General features: G+C 36.2%; 1 long non-coding RNA gene across 5 annotated transcripts in view; it reads right to left on the bottom strand.

The window, feature by feature from the left end:
• The window catches only part of LOC137863147 (uncharacterized), a 46,329-nt gene that overhangs the window by 9,691 nt on the left and 9,768 nt on the right, over positions 1 to 26,870 (bottom strand). For 3 of the 5 annotated variants that reach the window (XR_011100725.1, XR_011100722.1, XR_011100724.1), the window contains exons 2-3: positions 15,482 to 15,562; positions 6,785 to 6,936 (exon numbers count right to left, since the gene is read on the bottom strand). This is a non-coding gene — a long non-coding RNA (uncharacterized lncRNA). Of the gene's footprint in view, positions 1 to 6,767; positions 6,937 to 15,481; positions 15,563 to 26,870 lie in introns of all 5 variants that reach the window. The other 2 variants (XR_011100723.1, XR_011100726.1) reach the window with 1 other exon arrangement.

The raw sequence follows: 26,870 nt of genomic DNA, 5'->3' as shown, positions 1-26,870 counted from the left end.
GTGAAATTTTACCCAGTGGAATAAAATAAAAGACTGGCAAAACTGAAAGATGCTGATATGCACGTTGACCCAGGGCAAAACACGTTTTCTGTATTAGTTAAAAAACTGTTTTCCTCCTGTGGATACCATGTGCTTTGTTGTCACAGCCATACAATCCCGAGGTAATAATTTATTTTGGTCTACAGGCAAGTAAAAAACTTTAAAAACAAATATTTTAAGAGAAGCTTATATATTAAAAATAATAATAATAATAATAATAATAATAATAAATCAGCATTGTTTAGAGTCCTGTGTTAGGCTATTGCAGGGAAACCGGAGGTTTTGGCACTAGGTTAATTGGATTTGAATAGCTTCACAGACAGAAAGAGAGGTAGAATATGTGACAGGAAAATACTATTCATCTTCATAGCCAGATTGTTTAAATTTACCAGAGCTGTCAGGGACCTTTTAGAGACTAGTTTCATGATTTTGTTTATAGTTCTGTAAAGAGAAACAATATTGACTGCTGACATTATCATGACTTGTAATTGTTCCCCCTTAGCTTCACTGTGGCTGAGCTCATAAAAAGTGATTTAACTTCAATTGAACTTCATCTCCTTCTGACAACAATATAAAAAAAAATGCTTTTAGTAAGGTACAAAGATACAAAACTGAAAGGCACAATTTAAGTCATGAGGTCCTGTGTCCTTCAGCTGCAAGCACCACACACAATCTTTTTGTAAACCTAGTTTGGCTTCAGAAATATCTAAGTAGGAAATGTTTCCTATCAAGTGAAATTTGAAATGCAAGGTCACAGCAGTAATTTCCTTATAGATACAAATGAAGGAAAAAAATCCACTGGAACAAGTTGTTATACTGTGGATGAAGATCTTTCTTCATATCTGATCCGATTCAAATCTTACTGATGTCAGATGAAAAACTGTTCAAAGATGGAAAGATGAGACCACATGCTTTTTCTGAAGGTACAGGACAAAGTCTTGTTCTGTGTCCCTGAAGATTCAGGACAAAGCAGTAACTGCAGCAGTGGACACAGTTATGTGAACTAGGATCACTGAACTAGGATCACTTTCCTCTGGAAAAGTGGAAATCCCCAGCTGCTGTCAGCTAACTGTCAGCTAACTCCCAGCTTATCTTCAATCTACTTTGCTGCTTGCCATCTTATGTCACCTCACTTTTTTTTTTTTTCCCTTTCTCAAATATGGAGAGAAATTTAAAAGGTAATTTCTGGATTGTATACAATGCTTCAGTTTATTCTGACCATAAATGTTTAAAAACAATCAGGGAATGAAAAGGTCACATCAAAGCTCTCTAAATACCAGCATGTGAGTTCTGTACTCTTTTTCTTCTTTAGTAACCATTATTGAATCTTATTCTGTGCTTTCTTTGATATTGAGGTGGTAGCAGTACCATAGGCTTACTTTTTTCCTACACTGTTAATGGATGGTTTACTCATTTTATATTATCTCAGTTTGGATGGACAGACAATAATCCAGATCATATTAACTGCTTATTTCTGCACAGTTTTGTTCAGTAGCCACTTGTGTTTTCCCAATAAACAAAACAGACTGATAATTTATATATTGCAAGCAAGAATAATAATAAAAGTTTTAGTCCAAGGAGGCTGGAAGAATTAAACAGTGGCATAATCCACACTTTCTCTCTCTCTCTCTCTTTTTTTTTTTTTTTTTTTTTAAGTCATAAACAGAGGCTTCTAATTCATTTAGCTTTCACTTGCTCCCACAGTTAATTCATCTTAGATACTCACTGCCAGGAGGTGAAATAAAGAGAAATTTGAAGACTGGCACTTTATAAGATATTTAATAGGTATGTTAAAAGGTCCATAGACTGTATGGCTATAGAAAGTGTGGAAATATGAAATACTGGGAGATGGACCTCTCTACTGGGTCACTATTATTCTAAGAGGGAAAAATTACTGGTAGATGATTTCCTGAAAGCATGAGAGCAAAACCTGGCAGGGAACATAAAAAACAACCTCTTCCCTCCCATCTTTAACTAGACAGGGGTCACAAAGTAGCTGGTTTTCATCTTTGTGCTAAGCCTGCCAACCAGGCAGGCGCACCAATTGTGTTGGTACTTGCACAAAGGTGTCACTGTTACCATCTGTCTGAAGCTGGTTTCATTACAACCAGAGTGAGGTTTTTCATTGGGATAATGTCAGAAGCCTTGACATAAAAAAAGCTTAAAACATAAGATATTAACCCTTTCTGTTCTTCCCTACCACATTCTTAAAACAGCATCCTAGTATAGTTCCAGCTTTCTCAATGTAGGATTTGAAGATGAGGATCTCACGAAACACTAGGAACTGAATCATCATTGGAAAACAGTTGTGACAGCACTGTGAAAGAAAAGTGGGAAATAGGACAAATGGCAGGGAGGACTGAACCTCTTTTACCTTTTCTTTCTTTGTCATATCTAAGCCTGCAAATAAACAGCACAAAAGAAAATAAACATGCACATGTGGCAGTTATGATGGAATCAAGGCAGGGACTGGTTGAAAGCTGATGTGACATCAAGACTTACAGGGCACCCCAAGCAAGTAGCAGCATGAGAACATAGGTATCAGAGAGGGTCTTCCCCCATATGATAGCAGCAGAAAGAAGGGAGGACAAACTGCTGCTCTGCAGACCTCCGTAAGTGCTGAGCTTCTGTATCGAACAAGTCTTCTATAAAGCAGTAGGAGATCTTGGCCTGGATTGTTGTTCAGATTCAAAAAACCCAACCACTAGTGGTTTGAGTCAGCTTACATATCCTGTTGCTGTTTTCCTTGATGTACAATTGTAAAAGCATTAACCTTTGAGTGTCAGGAAAGAAATGCATAAAATTACTTTGTTATAACATGTTATACACAATGCAGAAAACATAGAACTACATTTGTTCTATACCTCCATAGTGGAGTGTTATAAAATCGTAAGCAGTGTTAGGAAAAGTTGTTTCAAGATGACTTCTGAGGAAACTATCAGTGGCAAGCAGCAAGCAAGTGGCAGTGAACATACCTTGTTCAATGAAGCACCTGTGTTTGATATCTTTACCAAATTGATTCTGCTTGAGATGAACTGCTACAAATTTTAACTATTTCAATGTGTAGCCTATGTACGTAAGTAACTGATAGAAAATGTAGTTTGTGGGGGTTTTAGTTTTGTTTGTTTGTTTTTTTAAATGAGTTTCTTATATAAATCTAACTGGCTCTGAAATCATTTCCAAATCTGAATTGTTTCAAAATGTGTCTTATACTGAAAGATGGTTTGGTCAGTAATGCAACATGATAGTACATGGGGAGCTGGAGTTCAAAACTAGCAAGGAGAATTTTGCACCTTTACTTTTCAGCGGCTGTAAGTTTAGGAGGAGTAATAGTTACCCAATTCATACTGTCCCCAGGGATAGGCCTCAAAATAAACACAGAAACTTCAAAGACAGCTTGGAGTGGAACATATACATGTAATACCGAGACAATCCTGTTTGCATGTTGTGATCAGTTCATGCTTTCCTTTGGAAATAATCTTATATTACCCTTCTATTTATATGAGATATTATCATGGAAAAAAATAACTAAAAAGGGATATGTTAAATATGACATGTTAAAGCTAAGCCAAATACAAGACACATTTATTGATGGAATTTCTTACCATATGTTTCAACAGATTTACTAAAACTGTTTTTTTTTATACCTATGTCCTTAGAAAGGACACATTTAGTGTATTTTATTAAAAGGGTAATACTTAAGTAGCAAAAAAAAAAAACAAAAACAAACAAACAAAAAAAAAAAAAACACAAAAAAAACAGAAATGATATACAAGATATAATGTTCAATTTTTTGGTAAAGGGGTCACAACCAGTTTTTTAGGACTGCCTGTGTAAAGCAGAAGTCAGAAAAAGGGGTAGTATCCCTAGAGCTCAGTGCTCCAATTTCTAAATTGAAGATCACTTCACTGACCAAGATTAGGTTAATTCAGGTTTTTTCAATCCCTTTTTTGGGTTAGACTGGATGCCCCTGTTGGTGAGAAAAAAAACATCCTTTGCTAGCTGTGTTTTTACTTCATGTAAGGAAGACTTCAGCCCATCTGGAAAGCAGGTTCTAGAATCTGACAACATTCTAGTCTTCCTTCTATGAGATTATTCTACTGGTGTAGAACAACCTACTGCAGAACAAACAACACTCCAGATAACACTAGATTATAAGAATATCAGTAGTGCACTAATGCTGTAGTCTGGTAGTACCCTGCAAACACTGGCTGTCATGCTAAGGGCATCATATCCTTCAGCAACTTTCTCCATTGCTAGAACTGCAACTTCGCATAAAGTCTTTCTAGAAGGTGTGAGTTCTGAGCTGGATGGATAATACTGGCAAGAGTTGCATTTTTCTTGAACAAAGTTGCATCATGCACTTCTAGTTCCTCATTTAAGCTTGGACACAAGACATATCATGCTTGGTTAATTAAATTTAGTACTAATAATAATTTAAACTAGAATTTCATTCAAGATTCAGTTTCGCCTTGTGCTGACCTCTACTACAATTTCAGTATGTTCACTATAAAAAGTACAGATCATAGAATATCCTGAGTTGGAAGGGACCCGTAAGGGTCATCAAGTCCAACTCCTGGCATCGCACAGGTCTGCCCAAAAGTTTAGACCATGTGACTAAGTGCACAGTCCAATCGCTTCTCAAATTCAGACAGGCTTGGTGCAGTGACTGCCTCACTGGGGAGCCTGTTCCAGTGTGTGATCACCCTCTCAGTGAAGAACCTCTTCCTGATGTCCAGCCTAAACCTCCCCTGCCTCAGCTTAACACCATTCCCATGGGTCCTATCACTGGTGTTTACAGAGAACAGGTCACCTGCCTCTCCACTCCCTCTTGCGAGGAAGTTGTAGACTGCAATGAGGTTCCCCCTCAGCCTCCTCTTCTCCAGGCTGAACAGGCCCAGTGCCCTCAGCCACTCCTCATGTGTCTTCCCCTCTAGGCCCTTCACCATCTTTGTCACCCTCCTCTGGACACTCTCCAACAGTTTAATGTCCTTCTTGTACTGTGGTGCCCAGAACTGTACGCAGCACTTGAGGTGAGGCTGCACCAGCGCAGAGTAGAGCAGGACAATCACCTCCCCTGACCGACTAGCGATGTTGTGCTTAGAACAGATCCTAGCGCATAATTTAGACTGCAGGACCAGTGATGGTAAAAGAATAAATAAACAAACAAACAAGAGGCTAAATCCATTTGAATTAAGTGACCAGAATTCTATCAGTTGGGCAGGTGATGCATTTGGCTAAAAGTTACATAAATCAAGATTTCCAAAGAAAGTACAAGTCTACATAGCACTGGCATACAAAATATTCAGTCCTTTATTGCAAATTTATCAAGTTATATCTGCCTGTCATATGATCTCATAACACAGGTAATTCATCTAATATGGTGCAAATACAAAAAAAAACCTTCAGGTCATCAGAATAAATAAGGTTTCAGAGTATTTACATAAAATACAAAACTTACCATTAAAACAGCATCTAAACCTAATATTGTTTTCACAGCATTAATTACTGCTCCAGCTCCTTAGTATTGCTCATCAGAAATCTTTTCTTCTTTGCCAATTTTATGTTCTATTTGCACTTTAAACCCTTGTTTTTAAAAATGACTTAACACCAGTAGGAGAAGCTACAACCCACTTCTCACCTTTAATTTTCTTTGGCAACTCCCACAACCAGGTTCTTACAGTGTATAGCTACAAAATAAATGATACAACTAAATACAAAGACTTTTCCTCTAATTCATACTAACTTAATCTTTATTTAATTCCAAAGGCACAGATAGCATTTCAACTTCCAGTTGATGTCAGTGGATATGGGCTATCTAATCACCTAAGTTTGAAAACTCCATCCATATATCACTGCCAGTAAAGTTTTATGCACATTAAGTCATCCCTAAAGAAATATAATCACTGGCTGACCTCAGTGAGATTGTTAGCGTGAGAGAAGGTGGCAGGATTGGGCCCTAAGTTTTCATAAATAACACAGACCATCTCCAGATGGACATTCCAATGTTAGTTTTTATAGTGTCTTCCACAGCCAGCCCACATGGTCTCACAAACACATTCATAAATGCCAAAACAATAGCAAATTAAAGTTTGGTTTATAGAAAGGCCTTGGCTCAGATGCTGTGTATACAAGTTCACACACTGTTTACCCTGAAAAAGGTGTGGAACTAACCACAATGAGGTGACAACCTCAATTCCAGTCACACATGAGGTGGGAAAACCAATAACACAACTGCAGGATGAGGAAAGGACACTATTTTTCCTGGCTCGTGTGTGAATAAATCGTGCTTTGTTAATAAAGAAATGAAGTCATTTTATAAAGCAGACTGAGGAACAGCTGTCTCTTACCCCTTAGCACATATATGTGCATGTAAATAAAATATTTACGTATAAATATATTTTTTATATATATATGTATAAATATATGCCTGACTGCACACACATTTCCACGCTAATTATGCTTATTCACAGAGGAAGGAAGTCCTAGATTATTATTGTCCTAGCTCTCTATCCCTTGCAGGCAGTAAAATATTTTCACAGAATATCGACTTCCCTGAAGTCAAAGCATTACATCCACCTTGTGCTAAGCAATGGTCCAGGGATGACATGTCACCTAAATCCTGCTTGTGCTTTCAGGATAGGGTTTAAGTGATGGAAAGGTTATATATTGCCCTTCTATCTCTAATATACTCCCCTGAATCTATTATGTTTACCTTTATGACTTACCTGCTATGTAGATTTACCTTTTATGGCCAAGATCTTCCAGAATGCTGTCAAAACCCAACGCTGCCTGAGAAAGTAGCATGCATAGAAGACAAGGGAGATGCCTTGAAGGATGAATCAGTTTCACCCAAATACCATTCCTTTCCATTTTAACAGTAAGGTTCACACAGACCTGATATTTTGACCCAAAATAGAAGAAAAAAAAGGAATCAAATGTTTCATCTTACCTATACCCATGTTATTTTACAGAAGTTCTGTTTCTGCAAATAATGTTTTTCTCAAATACTATACATAATTACACCAAATGGCTGATTGTATAGATGTCGTTAAAACTTGGTTATCCCTGTAATTAACTGGAAATAGTCCAAAGCTATATATTACTTACTAACACAGATGCAAAAACTAAAACATATTTGCTTAAACATACACTGTCAGTTCAATGCCAGAAAACAATCTACAAGAGATTGCACAGACCAAGCAGATACATGTGACAGGGACATTCCTATTAGTAAGACTCTGAACAAAGCCATTTAGTATATGTATAGTGCACATCTTGCTTAAGATATACACATGGCCTTAAAGCAAAGCTGAGAACAGCTATAAGAACTTTGACTGAGAATAAGGAAACAACTGCCAGTATTTGTAACTGTCCAAAAAAAGTGTCATGAGGAGTTCACTGGAAAAATCTGAGTTCCATCCTACATGCATGTGTATCTTTTCAGGCCATTAAGATAACAAAAACCTAAAGAAAATTTTATTTTATTTTTTAACTGAAAAGGAAAGCCTTTCAACATGAAGTGATACAAAAAATTGTAGCTTTCCGGTACAATCCTGGGAAGACACACAACTGACTCTGTTGAAGAAAGAAGAAAATATGCTTCCTCCTCACATTAATGGCCCTTCTTTGTCCTTTGGGAGAAGCACAGCAATTCATCACAGTTGACAATTACTACACACGGTCCACTTGCAGTATCTCAGACACTTAGTTAATGAGTAGCAGGTACAGTAAAGCAAAACTTCCCTCTAATCCTTGGCCATTTACTCTAGGAAGGAAGGAAGGAAGGAAGAACGGAATACCTCTGATGTAAGATCTGAGGAATCCAAAGGAGAAGCAAAAATGGATTCTGGAAATGCTTAACCTATATCCTGTTCTACCCCACATGGCTAACGGAATTTTATACAAATATAAGAAAAAAAAAGATTTAACCCACAGTAATTTTTGTTTCACAGACTTTTCTAAGGTCAAAAAAAAAAAAAAAAACCAACAACAAAAAAACATACTTCAATTTCATTTTACTTTTCCTTCCCATAAGAACATCCTGATACTTGCATATTGGTTGCACAACTTAGGTAGAACAGGTTTTCACCACTACCCTTCAATCTCTAGTCAGTTCTATAGCTCATGGTATCAATTTCCAGTCTTTGATATTATGACAGCAGTACAATACAGTCTTTGAGACTTAGAGTTTTATATTGGAAATTTTATTTTCATCTATACACACAGTTTGAAAAGGCTGAATCCTCAAGTTTCATGTACGACCTATCACTTCTCCATTATCATGCAAGCAACTATGATCATTATCCTGAAGTAGAATATTATTCTAAAAGTTTTTGTGATATAGATGGCTTTGATTTTAAAAAATATATTAATAGAGATTACAGGTTAAGAATAATTCTTCCCATAGTTACTTAGTTACTTTGGGGGGAGGGAGGAGATTATAAAGTCATCTTTATAATGAGGGGGATGATTTACCTTGACATTTGGAATTTAATTTTCAGAGACATCTCAAGTAGATATCCGTTCATGTATAACAAGTACTTGGGCAATGCTTGCACAAACATTTTTCTGATACGGGAACATATGCAATGAAAGCTAAGTACTCTGACAGCATATTTACACATTAAGTACAATTGAAGAAACCATCTTAGTACGACCACATGTCACTGATTGCATGTACAGATTTGAATGTTGGAAGAATACATGCCAAAATTACAAGAACTTAAAAGCTGAAGGAAAAAATGAGTAAAGTAATGTACACCTGAGGTTTAAACATTAAGATCAACAGACATAAAATTAAACAAAAGAAAAGCAAGATCACAACTTTGTTTTCGTCTTTAGAGCTGTGCAAGATAGTTTCAAGGGACAGTATAGAAATACAGAAGGTTTTGCAAGGTACCAAACTTAAAATTACTAATTCTTAAATGTTAAAGCAATTGGTGAATATATTATAGACCAACATATACAATCACAGAATCATCTGGGTTGGAAGAGACCTCCAAGATCACCTAGTCCAACCTCTGACCTAACACTAACCAGTCCTCCACTAAACCATATCCCTAAGCTCTACATCTAAACATCTTTTAAAGACCTCCAGGGATGGTGACTCCACCACTTCCCTGGGCAGCCTGTTCCAATGCCTAACAACCTTTTCAATTAAGTTCTTCCTAACATCCAACCTAAACCTCCCTTGGTGCAACTTTGGCCCATTCCCCCTTATCCTGTCACCATGCCTCATGGGAGAATAGACCAACCCCCACCTTGCTACAGCCTCCTTTAAGGTACCTGTAGAGTACGATAAGGTCGCCCCTGAGCCTCCTCTTCTCCAGGCTGAACAATCCCAGCTCCCTCAGCTGCTCCTCGTAGTACTTGTTCTCCAGACCCCTCACCAGCTTCGTTGCCCTTCTCTGGACTTGCTCAAGCACCTCCATGTCATCCTTGTAGTGAAGGGCCCAAAGCTCAACACAGTACTCGAGGTGTGGCCTCACCAGAGCTGAGTAAAGGGGGACAATCTCTTCCCTAGCCCCTTCTGGCCACCCTGCTTCTTATACAAGCCAGGATGCTGTTGGCCTTCTTGGCCACCTGAGCACACTGCTGGCTCACATTCAGCCGACTATCAACCATCCAACCCAGGTCCTTCTCTGCCTGGCAGCTCTCCAACCACTCAGCTCCCAGCCTGTAGCTCTGCTTGGGGTTGTTGTGCCCCAGGTGCAGGACCTGGCACTTGGCCTTGTTGAACCTCACTAGTCCAGCCAACATACAGTGGACATACACTAGTCCAGCCAAGAGCAGCCAGTTTCCTGAGGAGAATGCTATGGGAGAAGGTGTCAAAAGCCTTATTGAAGTCAAGGTAGACCACATCCACAGCCTTTTTCTCATCCACCCAGCATGTCACTTTGTCATAAAAGGAGATCAGGTTCATCAAGCAGGACCTACCTTTCATAAACCCATGCTGACTGGGCCTGATCACCTGCTTGCCCTGCAAATGCCACGTGATGACACTCAAGATAATCTGCTCCATGAGCTTCCCTGGAACTGAGGTGAAACTAAGAGGCCTATAGTTTCCCAGGTCTACCTTCTGGCCCTTCTTGTAGATGGGCATCATGTTTGCCAGCCACCAGTCAACTGGGACCTCCCCTGATATCCAGGACTGACTGATGGAAAGTGGTTTGGCCAGCTCTTCCGCCAGTTCTCTCAGTACCCTTGGGTGCACCCTATCCGGCCCCATCGACCTGCATACATCTAAGTGCTGTAGTAGGTCGTCAACCATTTCCTTGTGGATTGTGAGGGCCACATTCTGCACCCAGCCCCTTCCGCCAGCTGGGTATCTAGAGAATACTTATAGACTATAATACAATAGTCTTGCTCCTAAAGGCTGAGGCAAAAAAAGGCATTAAGCTCCTCAGCCTTTTCCTCATCTCTCATCACTAAGTGTCACCCCGCATCCAGTAAAGGTTGAAGATTCACCTTAGTCCTCCTTTTCATGTTAATGTATTTATAAATACATTTTCTGTTGTCTTTAACAGCAGTAGCCAGATTGAGCTCCAAATGAGCTTTGGCCTTTCCAGTTTTGTCACTGCACATCCTTACAACATCCTTATAATCCTTCTGAGTGGCCTGCCCTCTTTTCCAAAGATCATAAACCTTTTTTTTCTTCCTAAGCTCTTGACACAAGCTCTCTGTTCAGCCAGGCCAGTCTTCTTCCGTGCTAGCTCGTCTTTGGGCACGTGGGGACGGACTGCTCCTGAGCAATTAAGATTTCCTTCTTGAAGAGTGCCCACCCTTCCTGGACTCCTCTGCCCTTCAGAACTGCCTCCTAAGGGACTCTGCCAACCAATGTCCTGAACAGCTCAAAGTCTGCCCTCCGGAAGTCCAAGACTGCAGTTTTACTCATCCCCCTCCTGACTTCGCCAAGAATAGAGAACTCTACCATTTCATAGTCACTCTACCCAAGACTGCTCCCGACCACCATATCTCCCACCAGTACTTCTCTGTGAACAGAAAGTCCAGCAGGGCACCTCCGCTGGTAGGGTCACTAACCAGCTGCATCAAGAAACTATCTTCCACGCTCTCCAGAAATCTCCTAGACTGCTTCCTCTGAGCTGTATTGCATTTCCAGGATATGTCTGGGAAGTTGAAGTCCTCCACAAGGACAAGAGCTGACGATTTTGCAACTTTTGCCTGTAGAATTCCTCATCCATCTCCTCATCCTGGTTTCATGGTCTGTAACAGACCCCCATCAGGATGCTTGCCTTGTTGGCCTTTCTGCCGATCCTAACCCATAGGGACTCAACCTTATCATTTCCAGTCTGTCTCAAGTTCCACAGCATCAAAACACTCTCCAATATAGAGAGCCACACCACCACCCCTTCCATGCTGCCTGTCCCTTCTGAAGGGCCTATAGCCAGCCATTGCAGCACTCCAGTCATGGAGTGGTCCCACCATGTTTCAGTGATGGCAACTAAGTTGTAGCCTGCCTGCTGCACAATGGCTTCCAGCTCCTCCTTGTTGTTGCCCATGCTGTGTGCATTAGTGTAGATGCACTTCAGCTGGGCCATTGCCTGCTCCCCAGACCCTGACATTGTTCCCCTGGCACACCTCTAACAAGCCTTATTCCCTCCCCATCCCCCTTCCTACCTAGTTTAAAATCCTCTCAATAAGCCCTGCCAGCTCCTGCGCTACTGTCCGTTTTCCCCTTAGAGACATGTGGGACCTATCTGCAGTTAGCGGGCCGGGTGCTGAGTAAAGCACCCCATGGTCAATAATGCTGTATCATGGTCACCACAGTATTTTCTTATATTTCTGAATATAAGAAAATTCAGATCATAATTAAAATGTTGCAAGACACTGAGTGTTAATGAGCAGGCATCCTACATGGTCTGCTTTTTAAAATATATATATGTATACATCTGATACCTTTTGGGATATCAGAAAAGAGACAATATTTAATATATTTTAGGTGCCATGAGCAAAACCACAGGAATATTTCTGAATTTAATTCTGCTGGGATGTTCTAATCCATCATGCCCTAAAACAAATTTACAACCTTGTGAAGACTATAAGCCAGTGCATATGTACAAGATTAACAGTGATGTTTCTTTCTGCAGGTCAGTAAGGGGAATATAGTTAGATACTTTTGCTGTACAGACAAGCTTTATGTTCTTCTGATAGGAAAGAAAAAAGATGATTTTAAGTTACTGAAAAAGTATTTGTACAATTATTCTGTTTTAAAATCTTTAGCTGTCTTTTATGTAATAGGCCTGACATATAATTCAACATACTGTCAAATGTGGACATCTGTTTTCAGTAGACGCTGTTTTCTATGTTTACATTCATTATCCTAGTAATAACATCAGTAGTGATTTTTTTTAATCCATAGATATCATGAGTTCACGCTAACCATTTATAGAAGTTGTTCTTTTCTGACATAATTAATCTGTCAGACACTTAAAGTTCTAAAATTACTTTACAACAAGCATTTTGTGCATCCAAGTCAAACCTGCTCCAGAAAATTAATTTTCCACAGCTCTTCTCAGTCTGGATATAATTGGTAGCAACCTAAACCACATCTTTGTTTTCTCATACTCTAAAGAAACACCAACAACTTAGTTACGGACACACAAAAAAGTATAACACACACAACACACCAGTCTAGGCCCAAGCTCATTGGCAAAATACTTTTTGCAATGTGCCATAAAATCTATTAGAATTGTGGTTATTCAGGAATTATTTTCCAGAATTGAGTTGTGAAACAAGCTCAATAGCTTTGTCAATCAAATAAGAGTTCAAAGTAAAAATGATCCAATGAATTCTATCATCCAGAATAAACTGCAAGAAGAAACAAATTAGAAATGTAAATTGTGTTTTTGCTTTAATGATATAAGTTACTTAATTAAAAGTATTAACATATAAGCATCTGAAAATCCATCAAAATTTAAGCACTATTACAGACATCAGAATGCCATGTTATATTTACTGTGACTGGAGGAAGGTAGTTGCAACAGTTCAGAAAGATTTTAGTTTTGCATTTTTTTCTATTGGCAAGATGCCAAGTCATTTTTATTTTGGTTCTTATCTTCTGTTATTTATTCATAACAATTCACAAAATACACTGCTACTAAAAGCTTACTAGGAATTCAAGAATGGATAGCCTAAGAGAAATTCAGTGTCACAAAACAGGAGAATCAAATAGAAAGTTTGAAAAGGAAAAAATAAGCATTTTTTGAACATTTTCATTCTAGCTGAATGGTAATATCCAACAATTTACCAGGATAGTCTTTGGGGTTTTGCTATGGTTTTCAGTCAGAAGACAAAGATATCTGAGGTATGTATAGTGAGACAGAGAACCGTTATAACTCATTTAGATACATGTAGAGTATTCAGCAGGGGAAAGCACTATCTGTTCAACCACAAGATAATTTAAAGAGCTAAATACAGATTTATTAGTGGTATGAAGCATGATATGTAGTTTGCACTCTGCTTTAGAGAAAGGCTAGCATCTCTTACTGTTATTTTGTTTTCATTATTTGTATGGTGAGAGACTGAGAGGCCTCACATATAAACAAAAATTAGTGTGAAACGTTAGATTTCTAAGACTTTTCAACTAATCACAAAATAAGCTCAATCAGCTAGCAGTGTCTGTGGCAGTAAGCCTCATCACAGGCATTATGTTTGTATACTTCGTCTGTTAGAAGTCTTCATTACAGTAAAAATGCTTCTGTTATACTGCTAGTGGTACGTGCTAAATTAATCTAGTTTAAGAGCACATACCTTTAACATCACCTTTTTTTTTTTTAAGAGCCCAGCTTATTTGATTTCTTATAGCACAAACAGCACTTGAGCAATATTTCTCACATGATTCGAGTCATGCTTGAAAGACAGGAAGCTTTAAAAGTTTCCTATCATATGAAATCTTTTAGTATTTACATTGCATTTAATTCTGTATATTCTCTATGCACTTTGAATTAAATATACCAACCAAACATTCCTTTAAGACGTGTCTTCCATATTTTACTGATTTCTCTTTGTGTTTTCTCAACATTTTCATTGCAATTTTCAAAGAAAGTCCCTAAGGAAACAATGGCATATTAATTGTTTAGTTTATCCTTAGAACGGTAGTTTAGATTATTTTATTATGTTCCAGATGATGATTGCCCAACCAGATAATGTAAACAAAGTAAACTGGAAACAGTTTAATTACGAAAAACCATTCCTTGGAACGCTGTAGCGATCCATTTGTAGTTGAGAGATACTCAACAATTCAGTGCACAGTGCAAGGAAGATTATTGCCATATTAGTGATGAAAAAATAATGCATAAAGAAAAGAAAAAACTTTATCAAAGGAGTAAATAATGCAATTTAGGAAAGAATACAAAAAGGTAATGTAGCATCACTGTATATGATTCTTAATCTTGAGCTGATAGGTGCAAGATTGTTTCCCAGATGAAACTATTACAATGGCAAAATTACTTTTAATTTATACCAGATGCATTTCTTGGGAGGTGGTATGGCATTTAGGATTCAGACAGACAAATATGCTCACATCCTTACTGGTATCTATCCTGAAAAACAAAAATATGAAACCTGCTGCTGCCAACTGTATTTTTTTGTTTGTTTGTTTGTTGGTTGTTTTTTTTTTGGTGGCGGTGGTGGTGTTCATTTGTTAAAGAAAACATTGAGAAGTTTTGACTATGCACGTCTCCAGTGTTTTCTTCATATTAAAATAAAATCAGAATTGAAGAAAGACTTTTTATTTATTTATTTATTTATTATTATTATTTTTTTTATGTATGTTGGCTGGTCACTTGCATGTAACTGGTCTTTTATTTTCTGTGAATTTAAGAGGTGCTGGCAAAAGAACTGTTGAGATTTTAGATTTGTTTTACTTGCTTAAATAGAATTTAACATTCTTTATACTGTAACTTCCTCTTTAAATCAAACAGGTTACAGGTTTTCTGGTAACTGACATCACTGTCAGAAATTACAGTCAGAAGCAGCCTACGAAAAAGGTAAATAAGTCAACCTTTGTGTGCATCTCTAAAATATCCATGCTGTCTGTACTAAACATATAAAGTACACTGTCATGGAATTTGTTCAGAGACTTGCAAACGAGGATTCTTCATTTTTCCAGATAATTGCACATCTTAATGAAATCCTTTGGAAGATGAAAAAAATAGGGAAATGATTTGGGGTTCTTGCCATTACACTTTCACGTTTATTCTTGCAGTAGTAATTCAAGGTAATTTCTGGAATATAAGGCATGAGGGTTTGTAGAGACATTATTTGCCCAACTAATAATCCATTTCAGTTTATCCAAAAACAGACAACCAGACACTGCAAACCCTTCTTTCACTCTAAAATAGAAGCAGCCAGAACCAAGAGAAGACCACAATACTATAAGAAACCCTTTGCACTCACAGTTATATCAGACATAGCATACCTTTCGCAGTCTGTCAACTTCTCAAGGTTGAAAAATCGCTTAGATTGCCATCCTGCTTCTGGGTGTAATGTTCCAGCAACACTGAAAATAGTATTGAGCAACTGATAAGACAATGCACTAAAAATTCAGCCATCACATTTACCCTAGCTGAAATAAGACTCTTCCATGCCCTTTATATTGTTCCAATTGTCCTGTAAGAATAAAAACATGAATATAACAAGCTGATTGGTAAACCCAGACCACATCCATACAGATTTCATTGCCAAAAAAGCATGCGTTACATGCATAGGCATGTATAGGAAAATCCATCACTCTCCTTTTAATTGTAAAACAGAATAAAAAACCTTCACATCAAGCGAGGCCCAAGAAACTGAAAATTAGTAACTCGATTAAACACTCTGCCAAGTCACAGAAGTGCCTAAAGCAAGATAAACAAATTGAACGAAAGTTTGCAGAAAAAAATATCTTATTTTTCAAGTCTATCCAGTGTAGTTGCTTTATTTCCAGCTATGGTTTATTCAGACTTCAGAAAGATTATACATGCATAGAAATAAGCTTTTCACATGAGAGAAGTTCTTGCTCTTTTACTGAGCTCCTCTTACACAATTTTTGAGACAAGTCAAATAATAAGAGCCACCTGCCCTCCACATTTCCAAATAAAATCTTTCTGCTGCATCATGGCTAGTAACTTGCTCAATATTTACAGTTTGTAAATCAGTGTTTGGTGTTTTAATATCAGCTAATGTCACGGAGGCACATACTGTCCTTGATGTATTATAGTTATAAACATTTGTTGCACTTCTAGTGACCCTTTCGTGTGGGTTTTTCTACCTTAAATCCGAAGTTTTTAGTTTATTTAATAAATACCAGAGAAAAAAAAAAAAAAAAAAAAAAAAAGCCAGGTATAAAATACCAAAACCAATGGCAAAATATTTCTAGATATCACTAAATTTCTAGAGTAGGAAGATACATTCAGTCACAGTAGATACAAGGGTCAAGATCAGGGTTATCTGTACATAGAATGATAATAAAGAAATAGCATAGAGAGGAACATTCTTGGAGCTTAATGCTTTTTAATCAGATCATATTGTTATGCATTTCCATAGGTGTAGACGTGCAGACTAAAGTGCTAAGTTTTCTACATTTTGTCCTAAGAATTAAATCTTTAGAGCTGATAAAAGACATTCCTTAGGGTACTATTGCCTTTCTAACATTGGCGCTACCAATGAAAAGCCTTTTCACACACATATACCTTCTGAGTGTCCTTCCTCTGAATAGAAGCATCCTGTCCAATTATCTTGCCATAGTGTTACTACTTCACTACTTCTGTTGTGCTCTTGGAGGCAAATCATTTCCATATTTCATTAACAATAAACAATTCAGTTACATTAAAGACTTAAAAGAATTACCATCTCAGTATGCAAGTTTCTTGTTTTCTAGGTGCCCGATCAGACACACATGGGTGGAATTCATTTTACACTTCCTTCAGAGAAAAATGTTCTTCACAGGGTATTTCAACTGCCCTATCTCAGACTTTTTGACTTTTTTTTTTTTTTTAAAAAAAGAGATCAGTTATCCTCTGGAGGGAAATGGTGAGCATAAATGTCTGCAAAAACAGGAAACACTGAAAATAATAGGATAAAAATGAGTACTCTATGAGCAATGTTCATCTGAAAGAACAAGTAATATGCAAATACAAAGCTACATGTATGTTCGAAGACAAATATCTAGACATTAAAGATGACATACTACAGCTTCTTAAAATGTTAATTTGAAATTCTTAATGCATCCTCACTTCTTCAAAAATCTATGAGCAAATCCACAGTGAAAGCAATTTCTTTAGAGAATAATATCTCTTCATAATGAGTAAAAAAAACACATGGTTTTGACCACATGGGTCAAAACCACATGGACAATGATTCTGAGCGGAAATTCTTTAAGCATTTGTCTTTACGTGACAGAACATTACTCAGCCACTTAAAAATGAAATAATTGACTGAAATCAATCTCCTTTGCTGCAGTAATGGAACTCTTGACCTATGAAGAAAAAGGCATGATTGTGTTTTTTGTTGTTTTCTTTTGTAATTATTATATTGGGTAAGGCTTTTCTCAGACTTTCCAAAGAGTAATGAATAATACCTTATTACAACATCACCGCATCCTGTATATTACTGTACAAGCTAACTTCTGAGATGTCATAGATGTATTTTATGAAAATGAACTCTAGCAAGTTCACTTTTTGTTCATTCAACAATAAATTATCTTTTCAAATTATTTTAAATATACAAATTAAGTATACAGGTTTCATAGCAAATGGTAAAGTTAAAGTCAAGTTTTCCGTGGGTATTGTGATGATACAACCATCTTAAAAACAAAAATATTAACTTGCTTTCTTACCCATTATAAAATCAATGAAGAATTTTAATATATACCAAAATGAAAACACAGCGCATAAGATTAATTACATTTCAGTCGGTACATTATTTGATACAATGTACAAGTGACATGGACTACATAAAGATCTTTAAAGTAATTTACCCTGATTTATAAATGGCTTTTGGCTAAAGCTGTTATTTGGACATCCAGAAGCTGTTAAAGATATAGCAAGATCACAGGATTATGAATGGTAACAAATCAAGAAGCTCAACACCCTACCCATGTTTCTATAACTAACATTTTTTCCCCTCCTTTCTTTTTTTCTCTTCTCTCCAGTACTTCCATTTATTGATGTAAATCGATGTAAATATTTTACTTTCTGGAAGTAGTGACCAACCTGACACAGTTCATCTTTATTTCATTTTAGCAGGCACTCCAGATCTTATCCAGGTGCATACTGATACATCATACAGCTATGCATCTATATCTCTACCACTTAAATGTATTTTCATTGACCTGGGGGGCTAAGTTGGTTATAAATCATCATTACATTACTACAGGTGTTTCTTGCCCTGAGATATGCAAGAACCATCAAGCATCTCCATATGAAACAGCTTTTCCAAGAAAACCACACTCGCAAGATTGAAACCAAATGTTAATAAGTAAAATCAATAAGTAAATGAATAAAACAGTTTTTCAAGGAATCTTATGACTTGAAAGGATACAGGACTTCCTCTAGAACATCTACCCCAAAATAGTATAAAGTCTACCTGAAAAACTGTTGTCAATGTCAAGAATGATGAGTATTCCACCATCTCAGGAAATGCATTCAGGTCCCCATTATTTTCATTTACGGAGCATCTAATTTAGTTCAGCTGCATTTACACATGCCTTACTCACAAGAGACATGATAAATCAATTTTGGTTTTGCATCAGCCTTTTACATGCCCAAGAACTGATACTAAAATTTACCTTTCAGCAAAAACCACCCAATTTCACTCCAATTTCCCTTTAAGTCATAACTCCTAAACATTTAATCATTCTCATTCTTCATCTTGGTATTCTCTTCAACTGGTCCACATCTTCTCTCAAATGTAATAACCAAAACTGATCATACTAATTGGGCCATACCAATCTTAATAGACCGATTAGACATGTTACTCCACGTTATGTAGGCTGTCTTATTATGCACCTTACATAACATCTCTGTTTTCTTATGACTTCAAAGCACTTTTAACTCACATTAAAACCTGGCACACTATTACAGGAAAATCTTTTTCTACAGAAGAGTTAAAGATATCACAGTAGTTAGGCAACAGATCTCTCCTAAACTAAACGCCAGAGCTTGCTGTGATTCTTGTTCCATATATTCAACTTTATTTGTTTCCTCAAAGTACCTCCCAGCTTGCAAAGTAACCCTGTCATAGAAGGCCACCAAATTTGTCAGGCACTATTTACCCTTGGCAAGGCCATGTTGGCTGTCACCTATCACCTCCAGGTTTTCCAAGTGCCTTAGCATAGCCAGGAAGATCTGTTCCATGATCTTGCCAGGCATGCAGATGAGACTGATTGGACTGTAGGTCCTCAGGCCTTCTTTTTTTTCCCCTTTTTAAAAAATGGGGGATCTCCTTTTCCTGTCAGTTGGAACAGACTGCCATGACTCTTCCTGGAGTCTGAGTTGTTGACCTGACATTAATCCTGCACAGCTGCTTTATACAGCAAAAGGAATTTGTTACAGACAGCTGCTTTAAAACTACAAGGAACCAATTAATAAGCAAGTGTATAATTTAACAAAAACCTTACTAAATGCTTGAAGTCTTTTTTGATATGGTCACACAATTTTTATTATTATTTTTTTATTATTATTCTGCAGAAAGTACTGAATTTTTTATCCAACTTCATTTCTCGTGAAACGGAGCTATAACACTAGAGCATGAAGCCTAACAAGATATCAGAAAATGCAGGAGGAACCTAAATATAGCTCATAATGCTATACAGGCTATTGATAATTATGACAGCTGTGGAGGATAGGCGTATCGTATCCCCCATGTAATCCTATTTAGACATTATTGGCTATTATTTAATCTTGGAAAGTCAAATTGAAATTATTTTATTAGAAAGCATATGCAGCAAATACGCTAAATCAGGGAGTAGGACGTCCAGTTTAGGACTCTGGGGGAAGAATACAGCCACTGAAGTGTAGCTGCTAGATGAAGCAATATATCTTGTTCAGCACAGAGTAATTAAATAGGATGTATTGTTTATTCTGAAAGAAAATTTACATTGCATTTTACAAACAAGGTCCTGAAAATGAGTTGCAAAGCATAAAGCTGTGGATTTAGAAACTTCAAGCAGAAAAGGTTAGGCTTCAGATGTTTACGTAGGTCCCATATTGCAAAGCTCAATAGTATTGTAATTTACTCTTTAAAAACAGATTAACAGATTCAAAAGAGATCAACAGATCACTTAACTGAATCAAAATACAATAAGCCACATACCTGCATCTTCTTAAAGGACAGTATTTAAGGTAGTGCCTCAGAAACATTCCCACAAGAAGAAAGGAAATATAAAAGTCTTTTTGAGGGCTAGGAGAAAGCAAACTGCAAAGGTATGATGGCACATTTATGTGAAACTGAATGGGAAAAGTTTCTGAGGCACAACTGAACATTATCAATGGCACCTTTTGGTTTCCCTTAAATGAAAATATCCCAGTTAATCAAGAAACCTGAATATACTAGACAAAAAGAAATGATGTCGGAAAATATATTGGTTAATTGATATGGCATTCACCTTTTAGTATGGTAGAAAATTATCCATTCAATGCTTTGCCTCTTTAATAAGCAATGCATGTTATTTTGCTAAGGCAATTTATTTTCAGAAAAACAAAGGTAAAAAAGGAATCGCCTCTGGAATAACCTTCATTGTCACCATACTACTGAATACATCACAAAAACGTGCAAACAGTGATATTGAGCTCAATGCTGTCAAAATAGCAAACTGTGTTTGCAATAACTTTAAAAAAGAGCTGAACTTCAGAACCTTTTTTTTCTTTTGACTCAGTTTCAAAACTTCTGGCACTATTAAAACTACTCACTGTCCACTGTCTCCTTAAGTAAACTGTCAATTCAACTGGTGTTTGTAAGTATGGTTCTCAATAACCCTGATGGAAAAAGTGACCTACTGATGTGCATATCCCTTCCAGATGTTGTAGGTTTCCCATAGCCTTCTTGATGTGAAAAAGTATAAGCAGATCTTATTGAACTTGTTAAGTGCACCTGATACACGTTTCTGATAACGGGCTGTTTCCTTCCAGCCCTTTGAGCCTCCACACCTGGCAGGAGACACACTTTTATTCGGATGTGAAATTTTAGCAATTAAAAATTCTAAAATGCTAAAGCTGACTTCAGAACCTCCCTACATTTATATGGCTTTGGTAAATTAAAAACTAATATAAAAAACCTTAGCCCTGTAATAAAATGGAAATGAAATGAAAACAGAGAAAATTGTTGAATGAAAGGGGAATATTTCTATTGAACTCCCAAACAAAAATACCAAGATGCCAGTGATTATAGCAACATTCCCTTAAAATAGAGAGAAAACATCAAGACTTGATTTGTTTCTCGAAAGCATGTCAAAAAGCTTAAAGTCCAGCAACACCTGTATTTTTAATGTACTTCTTGTACAAAAAAAAAAAAACTTTAACCCCAAAATACAATTTTAAAATTACATTTCATAGTTTGCACATATAAAAGGGTAAATGATGATGCTTAAAAGATGTATTTTCCACAGAAGAAATAAAATTTCATTAATTATGCCAAGTTTCACCTATTCCTTTGTGAGACGTGTAATAACAAAAAGGAAATATTATCCTATAAATGACCGGGTATGCCTTAATTTAATGTTGGATTTAAGTATATGCTAAAAAATCATTTGTTGTAACAAGAATTATTGAAACAACAGAAGTCAAGAGAATGACTAGCAAAACTTTTATCTAGCTCAGAGAATTATGAGCATTTCCTGTTAAAATTATTAGTAGAAAAATAACATCTGTAGATCACGTTAGATCTCGTGTAGATCACTGCTGAAAAAAATAATCAGGTAAAGTTTAAAATCTGACAATTAAAATATAATAATTTAAACTTAATTGTACAGTTTGGATTGTTAACTGAATTTAATTGATGTTTCTTCTTTGTCTACATTCTACCCTTGTTCAACCACAAACCTGACTATAAAGATTTTCAGGTATGAGTTCTTTTAATTAAGTTGTTTTTACCTACTTGAAGTTCTAGAGGGCTTTTTTTTTTTTTTTTTTTTTTTAAAGTAAGAATGTTAATGTCTGAATATAAATGAGGAAAATAAAGTGAATTCCAACCTTGCACTATTATAAAGACTGGTTTTATATTTGAACAATTATAGGTATTTTTCTAAGATACTTCTTTTGTCACTTCCAACTATTTCAGATTAATAGCAGCTGGTTCCAGATGTCTTTGTTGGCATAAACAAATATCTGAAATCATCATGAGTTGTTGCTTATGAATTCCAACTAATGCTAGAAAAGTTCTTCCTCTTGTAGAAAGTGTCCAGCTGCTAAAAAATACTGTGAAATGAATTCAGCCATCATCCAGCTTTATTAAAACATTTGTATGGCTTAATAAATACAGGATGGCTTCAAATGCATGCATCCAATGATGCCACTACACCCCCAGCAAACCCTTCTGATCTCATTCATGGGGCTTGATGGATTCCTAAAAGAACAGAGTTTCTGCCAATGTTTTAATAATGGCCAGAAAGAAAATCATACAATCAAAATTCAAATAGATTAAATCACTTAACCTTCATAAATTATTTTGAGCACAACTTGAACGCTTCTGTAAACATAAAAATAATATTACTTGACTCAAATCAATTCTCTTCCAAAAATTCTTAAGTAAGTTACATATACTGCATATATTACAATTAGTAAAAACAAAACAAAACAAAAAAATTATCTACGAAAGGGAAGTGACTTGACTATATGAAAAGTCTATTTTATTTGCAGTGCATATGAAAGAATAATATACACAGCTACTACAAATGAAAAAAAATAAAAAAATAAAAAAATTTGATACCACTAACTGATTTCCAAGACAATCTGCAAATGAAACAAGATGAATACATGAAACTAGGATTTTCATGGAAGCATTCTATACAGGGGTACCAATGTCATATATTATAACTTAAATTTTATATATTTATATATAAATATAAAAATATAGATAGATAGATAGATAAATATAGATAGATAGATAGATAAATATAGATAGATAGATAGATAAATATATATATATATATATATATATATATATATATATATGAGGAAAGGAAGGAGAAGCCAAATCTCCAGTGCTAAGGAGCATGGAGCACCGTGAATAAAAAACTATTTTAAAATAACAGAACAAAATAGACAAGATCAAAAAGTTAAGCAGGTCTCTATAAAAGTGCTAGAGTTATACAAGAAAAATTAGAAGGGAACTAAAATTACTTTTTTCAGAGAGACTTTACAGAAAGAAAACATGGGGATATGGTAAATAAAGCTTTGAAGTATATAGGGAAGAAAAATACGGAACTCAAGAACTGATCCTCTGTACTAAAGTTTTGAGTTCATGGCCCCTTGGAAAGCTATGCTGAAGGTAAGATTTTAGAAACCATAAATGGTTCTGGTACTAAACAGCTAACTGAGAAACCCAGAAGTAGTAACCAATTCTTTACTTTGTACTGAGCAACGTGCTGGTTCAAAATGTTACAATGGAGACTGCTCTAACATTTTTCAAAGACCCAAATGTAAAACTTGCTAAAGACAGCTATAGAAAGGTCATCTAATTCTGACAGTTACACAAAGAGTAAGAATAAGCAGTTTTCACAGGGTGTTTGACTACATGCTAAACATTTTCTGTAATTTTATTCTATAGACTTCCATCTTACGCATGATCACAACTGAAGTCTATATCTGTATCTTTAATCCCAAATCAAAGCCCTTTCATTTTCAAATGCTATGTCTTCAGTATCACACAATGCACAACTTATCAAGTTGACAGATTAAGGTAGGCTCAAGGTAGACACAAACATGGCTTTAAAGTTCTACAAATCTGAATCAACCCAGAACTCTAGAAAAACCCACACTCACGTCAATTAAGATGAGGCAAAATAGCAAAAATATCCATTTGAAGCATACTGTTTTTTCTAGTGTTCACTAAAAGCTTTCTAATACCATGTAATTCTAGAAATTTAATTGCTGCAATTATTGAAAAACAACCCCTTCTACAGAGACAGAAAGGGATTTCCCAAGGCTTAGAACGTTAACATATTTTCACAATTATTCATGCTTTCACACAATCCTTGAGTCTCTCTTTTCTGGAACCATGCCAACATCATTAGGAGTGGTTTCCTCTTCTAAAGTTAGCACTGTATGACTTTTGGAATACACATTGTACAGTTACAATGTTCACAGTTCTTCCTCAGTTCCTCTACCTGGTTTCAGAAGTTAGATGTGGGCAGAAAAAAACATGCTTCAAGTTATTCAGGGAAAACTTACTTCTTTTTTCATTCTTTCTACCTGCTAGATCAATTCACTTTAGTAACCAAAGCTAATTAATTGCTACTGAATTATTTCTCATCTGATTACTTTTCAGTGTCTCACATTTAATTTATCAGACACTAAATAAGTAGAGTAGGACTCTTTACCTGGAATAGAGGTGAGTATGGAGGAATAGTCTGTAACATCATGATGAATTCAATGGCAAGAGCTAAGGAGCATTAAATGAAAGTAGCAGACAGTAGGCACAACAGGGAACGGAGTCTTAAACTGTAAAACTCCTTGCTACAGGATACTGTAAATGTTGGAAGACAAAGCCTTTGACAGGTATTGAAGAACCATATTTTGTTCATAAAGCCCTTGAGCCACCAGTTGTTGGAAGTGAGGAAAGTAACATAAGAAAGCATCATTACGTGTTTGCCCTGGTTTTATGGTCTTCTATAGCTGTTTTCTCTTGGACACTTTAAAATAGGCTTCAGACAAGACAAGGTGACTGGTCTGACTACTGTGGCCATTTTTAAGGTCTAATAAAAGCTTCCAAGCAGGAGATGGAAGAAATAAATTACAGGACATAGATCAATGCCCCTGCTTGCTTAGATACGATTCAATCATGCATACAAATTATAAAAGAAAAAAACATCTAATAAACATTAAAATGCTGACATTTTTTCTATTGGACATATGTCCAATAATGTCACTAATAAAATAAAATCAGAAATTGAGATTCTTTTGGCTTATCAACAAAGTTGGTGAAAAAGATTAGAGGCCATAGTTCTTTAAGTCATCATTCTCAATACTTCAGTAGACAAAATTTAGGATTTGTGGATTAAACAGATCCAAATACAGTTTCCCATAAAACTGTCCCTTAGCAGCATATTATTAACTTAAAACATGTTGTTTAACTTGCAAGGACTCCACTCTTGGCCCTCCTCACTGCTTCTTAAATCCCCAGCTCGTTTCCTGAAGAAAAAGGCTGATCAATCAAGCATGAGAAAAAGATAAGAAATCTAGGTTGTGACTAAGAAAGTGCATAACTCCAAGACAGCTCTTTAACTTTATATGATTATATGACTACTCACTGGCCACCTTTTATGGTGGATGTACTTTAGTTGGGAGTAGTAATTTTGTCACTGCTTGTCTACACACACCTTACAGCCACAAAGAGAAGGTATTAAACTACCAAATAGATAATTTCAGACAATAGGTATAATTCCTGTCAATAGAAAACATTAGCCTAGACTAAACCAAATTTGAAACGGAAGCCAGACGTGTTCAAAGAGGGAATGGTTTAATATTAACTTTTGTTTTCAGTGCTTACACAATCCCTCCAGTCCCAGTAGCTTAAGAAACTCCCTATGCAAGCTAATTTTTTATTATGATTATTTTTATACAATCAACTGTTTCTCTTTTCTCCTTCCATACCCTCTTCATTTTTTTCCTTTTCCACTGGTGCCTCTAGAAGACCACTTCCCCATTCTTGACACCAAAATAGATAAGAAATGCATCTTAATACTAACTATAAGTTTAGCTGGATTTAGACGGCAACAGTAAAACTGTTAAAATAAGTAGAACTGTTACAGAACAATCTATTTTGTGAATATTTAGAGGAGACCTGTTCTGCCTTTTTTTTTTTTCCTGCTTCAACACTATACAGTTGCAATATGGGGTACTGACAGGTTGCAGGACAAGGCTGGTAGCAGCAAGATGATAATGTAAACAAGCTGCTCAAACCATTATTAATCATGAAGTCATCTTACTACACAATTCTATGACTGCCTACCAATTAAAGGATTACATTAACTGTACAGTCACACATAGCCATTGTATGTTAAAAGGGAACTTGTAAATATCTGATAATACTCTAAACTAAGAAATGGGGAAATTCAGCAGAACATCAAAACAACATTTAGTGCAATAATATTCTACTTTCTTGAAACATTAATTCTGATTAACTGAGATGTCCACATGCAGATAAATGAAACTGAAACAAGGATATCCTCTCTTGTGTTCCATGACTGATGGTACAGTAGGGGTTCTGTCAGGTCCTGCAGACTGAGTAAAATAAGTACAATTGTGGAAAAAAATAAAAATAAAAATCTTTATTCCATCTAACACCCAGCTGTGAACAAAATAAACCAATGAAAGAAATATTCCAGCTAACAGCAGAAGATGCACCATGTGTTATTCCAAAACTCTCCTTAGAGCAGGATGAAAGGTAAGCTTTCGAGATGGCAGTTAATAGAGCTCAATGTGGTATTTAGTTCCTTGAAAAGGAAGCCCATGATGAAATTCTAATCCTATCATCAGTTGCTGCACAGGATGTACTCTTACACATAACTGACAGGCCATGAAAACAATGACAGACAGTAACAGCTATCAGTCTCCCTGATATACAACTTCCCTGAAATACAAGCAAAGTGTTCAAGTCCTTCAGTCATGTTC

This window comes from Anas acuta, chromosome 12 (assembly GCF_963932015.1).
Source record: "Anas acuta chromosome 12, bAnaAcu1.1, whole genome shotgun sequence".
NCBI lineage: Eukaryota > Metazoa > Chordata > Aves > Anseriformes > Anatidae > Anas > Anas acuta.
This window is presented reverse-complemented; position numbering and strand designations above follow the sequence as displayed.